Source organism: Mustela nigripes, chromosome 13 (genome assembly GCF_022355385.1).
Source record: "Mustela nigripes isolate SB6536 chromosome 13, MUSNIG.SB6536, whole genome shotgun sequence".
NCBI lineage: Eukaryota > Metazoa > Chordata > Mammalia > Carnivora > Mustelidae > Mustela > Mustela nigripes.
Genome location: NC_081569.1, coordinates 14,484,530 through 14,501,740, shown reverse-complemented (window position 1 = coordinate 14,501,740; position 17,211 = coordinate 14,484,530). Strand labels below are relative to the sequence as shown.

Below are 17,211 nucleotides of genomic sequence, written 5' to 3'. Positions count from 1 at the left end.
CTCCCCTGCAGATCCGTGCCCCCCTTTTCCAGTTTCCATTCTAGAACTTTCCTGAGGAGGAAACCTATTTCTTTTGGGGGGAGGGGTTCCCAATTTCAAGTCTTCAAATAATGAATGCTTAATTAACCCCCTCCCTTCACCCACCCTCCCAAATGAAAAAAGGAAGCAGGAATACAGTAACCAGAGAAAATTGAGAATAAACTATCTTGCCTCTTGCAGTTTTAATACAGTTTTAACTAATGGATTTTTTTGTTTTGTTTTAAGAGAAGAATAATGGGGAAACACGGATCTTTTATTTTAGGAAACTGTTATGGTAAGATGTATGTCAGACTTGACAAATGGAACTAACGCTCTTCGGCTGCTTCTTGTCCTTGTCTTAAACAGGAATTAAGTTAAACACAGTGCTGAATGTTAATTACATGTTTACTGGCTAATGAAAATTACAAATGGTTTTGCCACCTCAAACAATGATGAAAACTCTGAAGACACTGTAATTATATACTTTGAGGGAAATAACTCAGAATATTGATCATAAGAAGTGTAAATCTTTTTTTAACTATTCATTAATACCATAAATATGGGCTACAGAAGTTTTTCCTTGTGGTTTGTCTCCTCAGTTATATCGAGTGGATGGATGGTGAAGCTTCTCTGGGATGGTGAACTCATTCTCTTATAGAAGGAGGCCACTTGTGTAACTGGGGGGGGGTGGTGGTGGTGCCCCCTCCCTTCCACCCCCGCCCCCTTTAATCCCGGCAGGAGGTCGAGGGATAGTTCAACAGGGGGGCTGGGCTCAGGGCAGGTGAAGGTGATCGCGGCCCAGCCTCTCCCCTCCCCTGCCCTCCTCTCTCCTTTTCTCCCTCCTCCCTTCCCTGCCAGGTCTGATCGATGACCATCTTCCCCAGCCTGGGCGCCTGTCGGATAACCTGGCATTCGGTTTCCTTATGGAGGACAACTCACCCACCGCAACCCAGCGATGCTCCCCTGACAACTTAAGTTCCTTCCTTCAGAGGTGGTTAGGGCAGTTCATTGCAAGAGAAGAAGGCGAAAGAAAAAAAGAAAAAAAAAAAAAAGTTGAGGTGGAGGGGGTTACTGGGTAAAGGTGGCTCAGGCCGCGGAACCAGAACCGGTTTCCCTGGGTGGGGAGTAGAGAAGTGTTTTTTTTTTTGTTTTGTTTTGTTTTGTTTTGTTTTAACTTTGGCCTGAGTTGTAACTCTGCACTCTGTAGCGTGGCAGTCACTCCGATCTTGGGGGTCAAAGGTGAGGGCTGCACTAACCCTAAAAGGCTTGTCTGGCCTGGCCAGAAGGCCAAATGCGCACAGAAGTGGGGTGCTCTCTGTCAGCCTTACTGCCTGACGCTTCGGAGGGGGTGTCTATGAAACCCACACGCGGGGGACACAGGACCGAGAGCCGGTTTTAAGGGCAATATTGAGGATTTTTAAAAAAGTGCCCTAGGCTTGTGGGACTGGAGTCCTCTTTTCCCCTGAGAATTCCCAAGGCGCTGGTCTTTGTCTTAGAAGGAATGGAGTTTCTGAATGGTGTGAAAGGGACAGAGAGGGTCGCTTCAAATCGATTTTACTTGTCCTTTCTGTCTTTTCGGATCAACGCCCTTCAATGGGCACAGAGGTGCTCTTTCAACCAAAAACTTGTGCTACATTTTCTGCCTGTATTGGTGCTAAATACAATAAGCACTGGGCAGATTTTTTTTCTTTGCTCTCCAAAGCAAGAAAGCACCCTAATTAAATTGTTTTATATGGACAGTCAAGACGGACCAATTAAGTATGCATTAGTATAAAGATATAGTCTGCAGATAAGGCAGTTTAGAAAATCAGGGGTAGGACAAAGGAGAGGGCGCTAGCTTTGGGGAGGCGTGCGCGGACCCCGCAAGGTCGCTCACCTTCCTCCCTGGGCCCGACGGAACTGCAGAGGCCCGGGCCCCAGGTGAGAGGAGAGAAGGCCCGCTAACAGGTGGGCAACAGTGTTGGAGTCTTTCAGGCCCCAGCGAACCCCGGGCTGAAGAGCCGTGGAAACCCAAGAGCTTTGTAGCCCTCACATTTCTCTACTCGGACAGTGTAGTCGTCCCCGGTGGCGGGTCCCGCAGGCCAGGCGAGTCCGGGTCGGGCCCACTGCCCGGGGTCCAGGTCCCGGCGCGGCCTTGCAGTGAGAGTGTGCGCCCAGGGGAGGCTGGGAAGGCCAGCGCGACGCGGACACCGCCACTGCGGCGCCCGCAGCCCTGTGGCAGCCAAGATCAGGGTAGGAGACCCCCTTCCAGCACGTCCCACCGCTTTTTCGCTTCTAAGGAAACAGGAGCTCCTCTGCGAAGCAAGTAAAGTTCCCACCCGACGCCCTCCGGCCCGAGGGGCGTCGAGCACCAGCCACAGAAACAGGGGAGTGACCGAGGGTCGGAGAAAAGGTAGCCAGAGGGGCTCCTTGTTCGGCGAACGGAGACGTGGGCCTTTCCACCCTCTCTCCGCCTTCTGAGGTGTGGGCGGGCAGAGTGCACCTCGCCCCGAAGGCGACGACCCCTGGAGCAGGGGCCTGGGCCTCCCCGCGTCGCGGCGCAGGGCTGTGATAGGTGGTCCTCGGGCCGCGGGGGCGCGAGCGCAGCGCGCTGCCGCAGGAAGGACGCGCGGGGCGCACAGAGCGCCCTTGGTCGGGGGCGGAGGGGGGTGGGAAGGAGAAGAGGCGAGAATTAAGAGCCTGGGGAGGTGGCTGAATGTCAAAAGTAAAAAGGTTGAAAAGCCAATTTTCCCGGCGCGCTTTCGCCCCCTTTTGCTGGTTGCCGAGGCCGTAAATCAGCGGCCGGCGGCGAGGGCGGGAGGAGCCCCCTAGGCGGGCTTGGTGCGGCCCCGCCCGGACCGTGCGCACCTCCCGGTGGTCCCCGAATCGATCCGAAGCCTAGCTGAGGATGTCACCGCACTAAATATTTACTGATCACACACAAGTAGCCGGGGCTCGAACGATTTTCCTCTGCGAGGAGAGCGCAGAGAGAAGGGTAAATCATTTTATTAGTGTGGATAAAGCCCAGAGCACACTCCGGGCTGGAGTGTTTTAAGATGTGTCTTCAACGGGATGAAAAGAGTTAGGGAAATCGATACGGAGTGATTAGAAGCCCCAGGGGTGACGAAGGGGGCCCAGGCTTTCAGGGATTTGGCGAGGCTGAGAAGGGGGAGCAGCCCTCGAGGGGGGCGGCCGGACCACCGCCAGGGAGCTCCCGGGCGCAGGCCTCCGTCCCTCCCTGCTCGACGGGAGACGCCAGGGCGCGGCCGTCCGCAGGGTGTCCGCCGCGGCCCGGCTTGTCCGGGCCGCCGCCAGGGAAGGATTGCGCGGGCCGCCACGGGGGTCAAGGGTTCGGGAGCCACGGGCTCCACGCTGCGAGTGACAGTGGTCAGGTGGCCACCGGAGTGGAACGCAGGCCCGACGCGGGGAGGCTGGCTGGTTCCCCCACAGTGCGGTCTCTGCAGGCAGTTTCCTGGAGCAAAGGTGTGACCCAAACGGGTTGCATTTTGCCGCCCCAGCCGCGACACGCAGCATCCCCTAACTTTCTCCTTGATTCATCTCTGTCCCTTTTCTCCTTTGATGTTCCCGAAGAGGACACAGCCCCGCGGGCTGTGTGTCCCTCCCACCCTAGGGCGGCCGCCGGGTGGCGGAACCCGCTGCGGACCACATTGCTAGTGGATGGCAGGTTCGGGACTCCTGGGCAGGTGGGAGGAAGTGTGAGGCCGAGAAGGAAGGCGGGGGCAGGGTGACACACACCAGCGAAGCCGCCGGCGCGTCTCCTTGCTCCCCAGGGCGAGAAATTAGCTTTGGGGGGTATCAAGCCACGCTCCAGCGATGGAAATCGGTCTGTGGCCCCAAGGCTGGGGGCAAGAGCCTCAAGTGGCCCAGGAAAAAAGTCTTGCGGGGCTCCCTAAAGTTAGCAAGGCTTGGGGGGTGGAATTTGCTGGGAGGGAGAGGAGACCTTCCTCCCCCAAACTCAAGCAGCAAAGTCCTGGCGTGAAAATGGCTTTTCACTTATAGGAGCGGGAGTCTCGCGGGCTCCTGTGAACAAACCTCAAGGTTCGACACAGCTGCAAATAATCAAGAGGACACTAATTTGGAGGGGGAAAGGAGGGGCGGAAGGTGAGGAAAGGGGAGAATCTCTTTCGTTTCTTCTTCCTTTTCCAGCACCTGACCTTTTCCTTAAAGAAAAGAAAAGAAAAGAAAAAATCTGCACTTTCTGAAGAAGCTGATCGATTTATTTATTTATTTACTTACTTCTACTTTTCCCTATCCCCTCCCCCCCACCAGATTCCTCGATTTTCTTGGCAGCTTGAGGAATTCAGTTCAGGTTGCCCTGCTCGGCCCCTCAATGCAACAGGAAATATAACTTCAGATCCAATTAACTATTTTCCAGAAGGGGTAATTATTATTATTATTATTATCATCATCATCATCATCATTATTATTATTAATATGGATCCTAATGGAGTGGAGCGATGTTATTCAGGTGTGAGGCGACTGGTGCCTCGAATTCCTTCCTTGGTAATCCTCTCATTCCTGGGTTGGGAGCTCTAGGCTCTCGCTGACCTGAAGCTGTCAGGAATCGGGTCTCCATTAGCCCTTCTTGGTCTTGGCCAGAGCGAAGGTTAACTACACTCATATACCAAAAGGGGGTGTAGCAAAGAAGTAAGGAAGAAAGGGGAAGGCAGGGAGGAAGGATAGGAGGGAGGGGTGGGGGGAGGGGAAATTCCCTCTAGTTGCTCCCTGCCCTTCAATGGCCTCCCCCACCCCCATCCTTTCTAGGAAAGCAGGTTTCCATTCAGTGAGACAACAGTCTTATCCATTAAGGAATCCTACTCCATGGAGGTGGACTTTAGGGAATAGAAAAACATAATGTAGTGAAATATTTTCTTCCATTTAACTGACCACCCAGCCCACTTTGAACAATATTTCTAACACGTCTACAGCAGTAGATTAGCATGGGGGGGGGTTCAAACCCCCAAATCTACTGCATATTTTACCTTCTTTCATTTAAGTAAAAGCCAATTTAGAATCTTGCCAGTAGCCAAATTATAGCCATAAAATTTGGATGAGATTAGGAAAATATTCATTCTGCTGGCTTTAAACCTGTTGGCATTTTAATGGGTAGTTTATGTAATAGTTCCATACATGAAGGTGTATGTGTATGGGTGTGTATATATCCTTAGGGTGTTAGAAGTTCCATGATGGATTAAAGGTTCATATACTCAAGCACTAGATAGAGGCTGTCACTCATGTGTTCTTGCCGAGGTCTGGCAGAAAGCAGCGCAAAAAAAAAAAAGAGTTTTGAATGAGCTCCTTGGAATCACTATTGTTGAAATACAAGCTGAAGCAAGTTAGTAATGGTAAAGCTATTGTGCCTCGCAGAATCATAAAAAGACACTTCAAAGTAAAAACGTCAATTTTCAGTTTGACAGCTTTGGCGGGGCACTTAAAAAAAAGGTGAGCATCTTTTGCCTAATATATATTTAAAAATTCAACAATATGATCCTTTAATTTACTTTTCAGTGAACTGAAGAATTAAAAGAGAATAGGTTCTAGATACAGATAGGCTTGTTGCCCATGTAACCAAGTCTTATGTTAGCTATCCATGCTTTTATTATTACAGTGCAAGGCAGTTCCTAATGAGAAAGTTCTAAGACATCTAAAGCCATGTGGACATTAGCTCCTATTTAGAAGTAGACAGAGTGAGGAAAGATCATCTAATTCTATATTTTCTCCCTTTTTCGCAAGAGCCTGGTAGGGAAACCTTTAAAATGACAGTTCATTTTTGGTATGTCAAAAAGAGCATTAATCAAATGATATCAACTGCCAGTCACTTAAATGCGAAAGTGTTAGCAAGGCAGATATCCAGATAAATTAATATTGTTCATTAACTGCATCAGTGTACTTAAATAAAATACAAACAGAACAACAAAGGGGGGTTATCTGGTTTAATTTCCTTTAGCCACAAACTCAAGGTGAATTTTGGAAGGAGGAAAATAATTTAAGGATTAGTTTTCCTTCTACTGGCTTTTAGAAAGCTTAAAGTGAAGTTTCAGCATAAATCATATAATTAAAGAAGTAGATGAACAAAGACAGATACACTGCCATAATAGAAAAACATTATGTGTGAATTTAGAAAACACAATTAATTAATTATTTAATTTGCCAACTGCATTTCTCCTCTTCGAAGGCTGATTTCTTGAAATGTTGGAGGTATGCATTAAAAGTAAAGGACTTCTGTTCAAAATTAAGAGGATGAGGTTTAATATATGATATTCAGCTCCTCGAGCATAGGAGGTTTCATCTGGAGAGTTTACAAAGTATAACATTTAAATAAAATGTACACTGGCCCTTTTATTTTGACTATAGAATAGAGAAAGGTACTTTCCCCATCTGTCCATTACAATTTATAATAAATTAATCAGCCTTATCAAAGAGATTACGAAGTGCTTGACTGAGGTAAATTGATTTAGATGATATCACTTAAAACAGTTTAAAGCAAAAATGAAAACATAAAAGGGAGGGAATATTGGCTTCAGTGAAAAATGTCACATTGGGTATTTCTTGACAGGATCACATCATATCACATGTCAGGGGGAGGTTAAAAAATTAGGCAATCCTATTTCTTTGCAGAATGTGTGTTGATAGCTTACTTATTGACTCCAAAAGTTATGATGCAGATTTTCATTTTGCATATACTTTGTTACCATATTACCATACAATTAGAAGGAAGCTAGAGCATGGCCAGCTGTAAGGGACATGGGGGGTGGGTGGAGGGGTAGGGGCTAAAAAGTAATTTTTTTCAGTCTCCAATACTTAATGCTTGTTTACTCATTGATTCTTTTCATATTATATTGGTTGATTTAATGACTTTTAAAATCATATACTATTTGGCTAAAGCCTACATTGTTTCTAAATAGAAAACAAAATCAAAGGTATCAGATTTTTTTCAGAAAGTACAATTCCACGTTTGGTTACTGAAGAGCTACTATTTAAATTTCCTAGGTTCTATTTAAAATGAACACACAAACATCTAAACTTCCCCTTCTTTGCTAATAACTCTTAACATTGTTAGTGGCATGGCTGTGCATGAATTTTTTATATAAGAGCCTTTAACTCTCTTCCTATTTACCCTGGCTGGAAATGCATTTAATTTGTCTTTTGTGCTTACGTGCTTTCAAAAGCATTAGTCAATATGCAAGCATTATTCACCCTATTTTAAAAACCAGTCAATATAAATTCTGATCATAGAAAAGAGGTATGATGTTTACTTTAAAGTTTCAGGAACATATAAAGTTTTCTTAATAAACTAGAAGAAACTCTATCCTAGATAGATTTAAATAGGGCAGCTGTGGGGGTATGGTTTATATTCGTGTCCTTCTGCCTTCTTGCCTTTGGCACGAAGGTATCTGGGTTTTTGTCTTCACACACTGTCTTTTGTTAACAGAGTAGATTTTGAGATTTTAAAAAAGAATTTTCAAATTGTCGTGCTTTTATAGCTTAATGCATTATTAAAAATAGTATTCATTTCTGTCTTCAACTTTATATGCCTAGGCAATAATGAGAAGGCGAGGTTCTGCAACCCCCTTACCCTCCAAAGACAAAAACAAAAATAAAAACATTACATAAATACTAAAGAGAGAGAAAAAAAAAAGATTCTGTGTGTTTAAAATAGAGGTATACTGTTTTTACAATGGAGCTCTTAGTAAGGGTTTTTTGGTTTTTTTTCATCTTAACTATCAACCAGGATGCGATACCTCAGTTTTCTATATAATTTAGGAATTTTGTACAAGTTTTAACAACATAGCATCACAGGCTTTTTGAAGTGCAAGAAGTTTAGAAAAATGAGCCTCCAAAATAAAAGGCACAAAAAGAAGACAGGGCATGGTGGCTTGCCTCTGTTTTAAAAGACATTACAAAAGTTATACTCTGAAAATTACAATAACATGCATTTTCATTGAGTGCAAAAACAAGGTTATAGGAGAAAAAAAGAAAAAAAAAAAAAGATTCCCTCCCATTCCTCCCCACCAAAAAGCAACAAAACACAAAAACAAACCCCAATCCTAAACCCCATATAAGAAGCCCCTTACCACTGTAGGGGAAGTTTCTGTGTAAGTGTGGGTCTTGCCAGAGCTCCTAGCTGGTCTACTTTTTAAACGAGGCAGGCAACGTTACACTAGTCAGCAGCCTGGCAGCCTAGAGAAGGAGGCAAACTGTTGGAACTACTGCAGATGACCTGCCACTTAGAAGCAAACTTTGAAAGCAACTGTTGAAAGTTAACCTCCCCTTTCCAAAGGAGGTTTTCAGAGGCTGGACAGTGAGAGCTGATATAATCAATTTTATTATTTTCTAAGTCATTCCTAACTTTTATGATCCTCCCCCCCATCCCCCTTTACTATCTGTCTTTGTGCCTCCAGGACCAGTGAAAGAGCAGGGCAGATTCTAGATTGCTTTCAGAGTTTGCCTTCTCTGATGATGGATTACCATGTCAATTTAAACGGCATAGGATTAATTTGTTTCAATGATTTCTCTTTAGGCTGAATGCCAGCCGTTTTTCTATCTCTCTCCCTGCTCTTCAGAACAACAACAACCAAAAAAAAAAAAAAAAAGCAAAGAAAAAAAAAAAGCCTTCTTTCCATATTCTAAGTTAGGAGACAATAATAGAAATAGACAAGTTAGGTGTAATGTTGCAACACAGTTATAGGTCTGAGTGTTTTTATCTCTGCCTAAGAGGCTGAAACATAGAGTCAGTCACATTAAAATGAAATTGGACTGAACATTTATTCAATAAATACTTGTCTTGTAGATAATCCAGTGCCGAGTGCTTTTGACACATAAGGACTTAATTTGTCTTGGATAACAAGTTATTAATATGGCACATTTAAACTTGCCACCCACAATAAGGTTATTGAGATCTATAAGAAACTCATATGGTCATTGGGAAGAATAATTTGAGGGAGGGAGGGAGATTTTTTAGGAATATGTATCTTTATCATACACACACACTTATGAGAGACACATATGTATTTCAGATCACACATGGATAAAAAAAAGTTCAATGAAGTTAAGAATAATTCCATTCATTATGCAGGTATATCTAACCTTGCTAACGTAAGAATGTCTGAGGGAGTTTTCTCATTTGAAAGGTTTCTAAAGTGCACAAGAAAAATGCTATTCAAATCCTATTTCTTTGCAAGACCAAACCCATTATGAGGTTGAAAATGGCACCAAAAAAAAAAAAAGCACTTAGGTGCAATCCAAAATCAAACACTCCCTCTACATTTTTGCCTGGACTAACGTTGCAGCCACATAGAGGATATTGCCTATAGAATAAAGGCAATTTAGAAGAAATAATCTATCCTTAAAGTGATTATTGCATTTCTTTTCCTAACAGGAGGTCCCCCAGCAGATGCAAAGGAACAGGAGAGGGGGTTGATCCTATGGACTGAATCTGCTGAGTAAATGTGGCTATTTGAACACGGGGCTGCATTTCCAGCACCCTCTTTTCTTAATTGCCTCTCCTTTTCTCCCATTCTCCTGCACTGAAATTAAATATCATAGTTCAGGATAACAAATTGCATTCCAAATATGAACACAAATGGATTTTATAGCCTCCCCCTTTGGCTAAGCGCTCTCAAATGCCCAGCCGGGCTTTCTTTGAGCAGGTTCTACTTTCTAAGGACATATGCAATCAGAGGCCAGTGACTGTCAGAATGGGGATCTATGCAATTTTAATTTGTAAAAAAGTTGTTGGTTGTTAACCTTGGAGGAGATTGTGCATCTCTAAGAAACCAAAGCTTTGAGAGCTCTCCCTGGGAAATGATGTTACACATGAGCAGAAAATCCAGGCAAGAAAGGCTAATTGAATGAAGAGAGAGAATTAGGTTAAAAAATAGAGTACAATCTAGTATCACATTTTCAGTAGTGTAACTTGAAATGAAGGTGTCTCCAAGTCGCCGGGGATGCCAGAGTGTTTAGATGTTGGCCACAGATGGGGACACCTATTGAAATGTGTCTGAAGAAGATTAATAGGGCTTGTCACTGTTGGGAAAGCACTGCTTTGCTGTAAATTTCTACCAGCACAAGATGAATTACCGATGAACGCTCACTTATCAACCCCATCACTATCGTTCGACACTAAATCAAATTGAGAAGTTATCTGCAATCAGAAAATTTCTTTTTAAAATAGACATACACCTTTAGGCCCCAAACCCTTTAATAATCCCACTCAGAAAACAATTCCCATGCCCATGATGCTTCTTTAGCTTGAACAAAATTATATCTCAATAATGAATGTATTTTTAAGTTCACATGCAACAGACAGATAGCTAGTCAATAGCAAAGTTTGATAGCATTTTAACGAGGGGATGAACGCTTTTTGGAAGCCTGCATTTAATATTTCATAAAGCGCATTTTCTTTGCTTTGAGATATTTCTCTCCCTCACTTGGAAGGCAAAGAGGAGAGAGGGTTTACTGTTTTCCTATTCTAAACCCTGTCCCTGTGAGCTATTTGTTATCTAATCCTCTGGTAAGGTAAAATTATGAGAGAACCACAAGTTTAGGTAGAGAACAGTAGAATAGGATTAAGTGGATAATGGTGATAATTGAGGAAATGAATTTATTCTTTTATGATTTAATGGTGTTTTATGTCTAAGGTGGCTTATTTGAGAAACAAAACAGTGGCATTATCTCCTTTATTATCTGTTAAACAACTCCAGGCGTCTGGAGGGTTTCCAGCCTAGGAAGAATAATGTTTTAATAAAACCATGAACCCATAAGATTTTATCGGGTTCTACCTATTTAAAAATTATCTCATGTGCATAACCCACTTGATTTTTACTGCAATTCTTCACAGACAGATATTTTGATATTCCCGTTTTGCTGGTGAGTAAACTGAGGCTCTGAGAGTTAACTGAGGCATGGAGCCAACAGGATCTCAGCCAGAATTCATAACTACATTTCCTAGGTTCCTTTCAGGGTCTCTTTACTGCTAGTGATTATGTGCCTGATGAAGATGATGATGGAATGAATGGCAGGTAATATTTGTTACAGACCACAACTATGGGAAACATGTATGCCACTTCATTTAATCTCAATATAAAAATATTCATTTTAATCTCTGTCCAGTTCTCTGAAGTATGTTATTATTTCCATTATCCAAGCAAAATAAACAAACAAACAAACGGACGAACAAACAAAAAAACCAACCCAGTGTCTTATAGAGTTTAGGGACTTACGAAAACGTGCATTTCTACTACTCTGGGGACAAATTATTCAAGTCCAAGAAGTCTACATTCAAAGCCACTGCCTTCTCCTGTGCTCCTGTTCCTAACTGTAAGGAGTCTTCAGTAGTATGGGGTGGTCACAAGAAATCCCACTTTGTTTGGAATCTAAAAATCCCAGACTCTGAGGCGCTTTGTCTCGGCAGAATAGACCCTGGTTTGGAAATGATGAGACCCGGGTTTAAATTCTAGCCTTATCAGTTACTGTGCAACCTCAACGTTTTTGATTTTTATGTTCCCCATCTCTAAAATGGGGTGATTGGAGTCAGTGAAACTATGGGCATTGGTTTTGGGTGTTTTCTTCTGTCACGGTGCCTAGAGGGATTGAAGTGAGGAAGATGTTTGAAGAGGTGAATGGGGATGAGGGACATGTGAGGGCGTTGTGAGGAGGTAGGGTTTCCATCCCTCAGACTGGAGACCCTTAACATCGGACAAAGTCTCTGATTTCTTCCTCTCTGCTTCTAGAGGGAAATGAACACTTAAAACAATGATCATTCTTTAGAAAACCATACAATTTAAAACTTACAAGAAAAACTGTCCCAGATAGAAGAAAAACCCAAGGTCTCGAGCAGTTAGAGGACTTATGTAAGGCCACCCTGCTGGTTGATAACAGGAGAAAGTGGGCTCCTTTTTTCTCAGCCCCCTAAATCAGAAATCCACTCTCACTGCTCCCCCTCCCCCCAAATACCATCTTCCCAATGCTATGCTCCTTATTCAATGAAAACATACTTTAAATCATCTGGTCGCATCTCCTTTATAACTATTACTCTATTTTTTTTTTAAAGATTTTATTTATTTATTTGACAGAGAGAAATCACAAGTAGGCAGAGAGGCAGGCAGAGAGAGAGAGGAGGAAGCAGGCTCCCTGCTGAGCAGAGAGCCCGATGCAGGACTCAATCCCAGGACCCTGAGATCATGACCTGAGCCGAAGGCAGCGGCTTAACCACTGAGCCACCCAGGTGCCCTCTATTTTTTGATATGATGGGTTGTGTGGGTTATTATTGGTTGCACTATGATATCTTCCTGGATCTCTCCCACAATAGCTTTCCATAAAATCTATTAAGTTAGCCAGGCTAATAGTCGAAACTGCATTGAAGAACCACATGATAATAAGAATATGCCATAATCTCCGTTAGGTCACTATAAGATTCCAACCTATATTTATTACAATCCTTCTCTGATGCTTACATAACCACACTTGCTAGATTTATATTCTCTAATGGTTCCCCAATGGGAAAAAGCTGTGTTTTTTATCTTCCTTTTCCTGTCCCAAATCACCCTTCCACATACATTTGCCTGCTTTGGGACCCCCTGTCTGGGTTTCATCAGAAGTTGCAAGACAAAATGTGCATTATTAAGAAATATAAATATTTTCAGAAGCAATCAAAGGGATGAAAGATTGATTCAGCATGTAGATTGGACCTAATTCGAAGCAGCTTTGTTCTAATGAGGGCTACTGGGATAGAGTCAGGAGCTGTTGTGGCCACCAGTTGGAAATTCTGAAATCATTAGGAGAATAGTCAGGATTTCTCTTGTTAGGTTTGCCAGAATATTTTTTGCAAGGTGTACACTTTAGTCTCTGGTCTGTGCCACTCTCTTTGCTACCCTTAGGGACTCGTGGTTGTTATCTTTGAGAAATCATGACTAATTCCTCCTCTCTAGAGTTTAGATCAGTGAGTACCTCCCTTTTTCACGACTGGGAAGTTGGCTTGGCATTAACTTTCATAAGAACATTTTGGCCCGGAGGCATCTGTCTTACAATTTCTTTCTTGGCTTAATAAAAGGTATCACATTATCTACCTGGTCAATCTCTATTGGCTTTCAAAATAGAGACATGGAAAAACCTAATAAGCCTCATTAGGATATCTGCTTTAAAAACAACAGGCTGCCTCATTTAGCATGTTGCTTTGAAATGTCCCAGCAGAGCTGGGTGGTCACTGCTTGAATACAGGTATTGCTAATTTGGGATCTTTGTCAGTCTGGTAGCTCTGGAGAAAAAAAAAAAAAAAAGCGTAATGTGTAGGTGGAATTTTAATACACCGATTGTTGTATTTTGTTTTTGTTTTCCTTCTTTCTTTCCTTTAATCCCACTTTTTGTCCACGGGGCCATGTGCAAGAGATGGCTTGATTTTCTTGGTATGGTTCAGCCCTCCACAGCTGGAATTCCAAAGAAGACTGAAAATGTCTTTAAAATCAACACAACTCAGGGAGCCTCAGAGAACAAGTTTTCCTTTGTTGTAGGGTATAGTATTATTTGCTGTAGGTTTTTTGATATACATTCTAAATTAGGCCTGCAAAGGCATGCTTCATCTTTAATTCATCACTCTCAGCTGAAAGAGATTAGCAATGTCTAGCACGCACCCCTCGTATGGCGCTGACCTCATCAAGTATGGCCTGAAATTAATTAGCCTCATTCATTCCAAATGGAAAAGGATAATGGAGCAGCATTTTAGAGATGACCATCACAAATTGTTTGCAGCATATTTAAAAGGCCCCTATTTTCAAACCATGTAGATTAAAATTCTTTCCAGGGCCAGAGTTATCAGGGACTCAGAGCAAAGCCTGGTCAGGTTTCGTGTATGTATGTTTGTGTGTGCGCATGCGTGTGCGCGTGTGTGTGGCTGCCGCGTTGTTTACCGAAGGAGTGTTAGAGCCTGTGTGTAGATGTGTCCGCGATTAGCTGGTTTTGCTGCTTAGAACGACACCTGGAATACTTGGCCGACAAAAATCTGATGTTTAATAATGTCTTAAAAAGGTGCAGTAGTAATAGGATACATTAGTGGATCTTTTTGTGTGTGTGTTTTACCATGGAGTGGGCATGCCGGCGCAAACTTTGCTATTTTCCAGTAAGATGCTCTTCATCCTCTAATTCAGAAACACCAAAGTCTCTTAAAGAAATGCTCCGTGTTTCTAGTTTGAGTTATTTTTGAAACTTTCTAGGACTTTTCCCAGTCTTTATTGTTTGATCATATTTCAAAACATGATTGAGGACTCACTTGGATTAGAGAATCACTTAAATTTACCATCTTTCTAAGATTAGCTGATTTTTTTTTTTCCCCCTTTTGGGGATTGACTAAGGGAGGCCAAATTTTTGAATATCAAAACTGCTTTCTTTTCCAGCCAAAAAAATCTTGACCGGGCTTCTTTGGGATTCTTAAAGATGTAAAGTTTATTTTTATGAGCAGTCATTTGGGGACTACAGATTAGAAGAAGAAGAAGAAGAAGAAAAAAATGACATTTTCTGTTTTTAGGTTTTAATTTTTAAAATAATATAAAATGTAGTCAATTTATGAAAAGATATTAGTAGTATTTGGGGGAATTTTATCTAGTGCACATTTCGTAAGAACAAAAAAAAAAATCCCAGAATAACTTTGTTTGGTTATATTAAAAAGTAGATATTCAAAGTTATGTAACTAGAAAGATTCTACTTAACTGTTAGAGTGAAAAATGTACTTTTAGGCTAATAATGTTTTTGGGTGCATTGATATATTAATCTCCATATGCAAGTTATTTCAGATTATTTCATCTTATAATAAAAGAGAAACTGGAAGCATGTTGCCCCTCCCTATCTCTGCAAATGTAGGATTTAGAAATTTCTCTAGGCTCACTTTTGCCTAATTTTCTCATCCCAGAAGGCCCCTTTATCTAATGGGCATATATCATTTATATGTACAAGATCATCAATCACAAACTGTGAACCTATCATTTTGACATAAAAGATCTATCCTTAAATCTCCTCAAACCTCTAGCATATAATTTGAGGAAATTAGCTAGTTTAAAGTCTGCATTTCTGACTTCTGGGGGATGAAATGCAAAAATGGAGAAAGCTTAAATTATACAAATTTGATTTTAAAGTCACAGTTTAACTGAGCCAGGGATAAAAGAAGCACGGATCTTGAAATGTCGACAGAAATAATTTTGTTAATTATCATCTGGTCAGTTTGGAATTTCATGCTGAATAAACACAGTATGTAAGAAAGAGGAATATTTGCAAAAGTAGCTTGACTCCTTAAAGCACATTACCCAAAATATATTTTCCTCGTATATTTTTATTATTAAGACAAAGAAATGTATCCATTGTGTAATATTGCTATGGGCTCAAATACCAAACAGCATGCCTCAATTTTTATTTAAAAAAAAATTTTATCAACTGAGGTGAATATGGCAGAAAAACCATAAATACAAGGATTAAGGCTGCATGAAATTTGAGTTCATTCAAATGACAAACCCAAAGTAAAACCCAGATGAACTTACCAAATTTCATTTGCTATCCACCTGAAACTATAAATCCTCTTTGGGCATTTGAGAGTAGAAAGGAGGTTCACTGAAAATTCAAACCAGGTTTTCCTAAACCTGACCCAGACTCACTAACTTTAGGTAAACTATAGTTGTGCTGTGGCTTCTTTGTGAAACTTTCTTCCCACTTTAGCTAATGATGAGTAGATACCATGGGCCGGAAAAGAGAACCAGAAGATGGTTTTGGAATTGCTGTTTTGTATTTTTTTTTTTCTTTTCACATTTTCTGTAAAGTTCAGAAGTAGGGAGGAACAGTATATGAAGCAAGTTTTCAATGATGTATGTGGAAAGATGATCACATATGAGAGAGGGAAATTGACCATGAAATACACACAGGATTTTTTAAAAAGGAGAATCCTGGCAAAATACTGCTAACCAACATTTCTTAAGTGCTTGCTGTAATCAGGCACTGTTTTAAGCACTTTACATGTGGTGATTCAACTTGGTTTACCATAATAGTACCAGACAAACACTGTTATCTCTATTTCTCTGGTAAGAAAAAGTAGGCACAGGGAAGTTACATTACTTGCTCTGCCCAAGGTTACATTGCTCTGAAGGGGATCTGAACCCCAGAATGCCTGGTTCTGGAACCTCAGCACTCCAGCACCATGCCTTGCTGACCCTGCAGAGGAAATGGAATTACCATGTTGTTGGGAAAAGACAGTGCTACAGACTATGAACGGGAGAGATAGTTTCCTATTTTTTAAACTACTGAGAACAGTAGTAAATTTATTGGGAAAAGCTCAAGTAGAGAAAGCTCATTCTTGTCTAACCTTATCCCAGAAGTGGGACGGGAATTGACATCACAAATCTCCCATAATAAGTCTTTGCTGAGCTTCCACTTGGATACCCTATGCTAAGGAGATACAGATAAATGGAGTTGAATTTTTTTAAAAAGATTTATTTATTTATTTTAGAGAGAAAGTGCGTGGAGGAGAGGTAGGTAGGCAGAGGGAAAGGGAGAGAGAAAAATTTTTTTAAAGATTTTTGTTTATTTATTTGACAGAGAGAGAGATCACAAGTAGGCAGAGAGGCAGGCAGAGAGAAAGGGAAGCAGGCTCCCTGCTGAGCAGAGAGCCCGATGCGGGGCTTGATGCCAGGAGCCTGAGATCATGACCTGAGCTGAAGGCAGAGGCTTCACCCACTGAGCCACCCAGGTGCCCCAAGAGAGAGAATCTTAAGTAAACTCTGTGCTGAGCGAGGAGCCTGACCTGGGGCTCCATCCCATGACCCTGAGATTATGACCTGAGCCAAAACACTTAGCTGGCTGAGCCACCCAGGCACCTCTGGAGTGGAATTTAAAGGAAAAAAGTACAAGAATGACCCAGTGAGAGATTGGGGAGGAAATTTAAAAAAACAAAACAACAACAAAAAACAACCAAGTAAAACTTGGAGAACCAGTAATTAATGTAGAATTCAACAGGATTCCAGAAATATTTAGAGGAGAAATGAAGGCCTAAAAATGTCACGAAGGAGACTGGAAATAGATAAAAATGGAAGTCTAAGAGAAAAGCAAATTAAGGGAACTCAGATTTTTGTCAATGACTTGCCAGAGCCATAATGAAAGCTATATTCTCTCCGGGTTCTGAAGAGACTTCACAGGAATGACAAATTTTGTTCCCTGCCTTGT

At 42.0% G+C, this 17,211-nt stretch overlaps 1 protein-coding gene across 6 annotated transcripts in view; it reads left to right on the top strand.

The window, feature by feature from the left end:
• LOC131999078 (uncharacterized) overlaps positions 1–17,211 on the top strand; it is a 39,883-nt gene that overhangs the window by 2,485 nt on the left and 20,187 nt on the right. The window contains exon 1 of one of the 6 annotated variants that reach the window (XM_059371644.1): positions 1,830–2,250. The exons of the other annotated variants lie outside the window; for them this stretch is intronic. The gene's annotated coding sequence lies outside the window, so the exon portion shown is untranslated. Of the gene's footprint in view, positions 1–1,829; positions 2,251–17,211 lie in introns of those variants that run through there. 6 annotated transcript variants of the gene reach the window in all.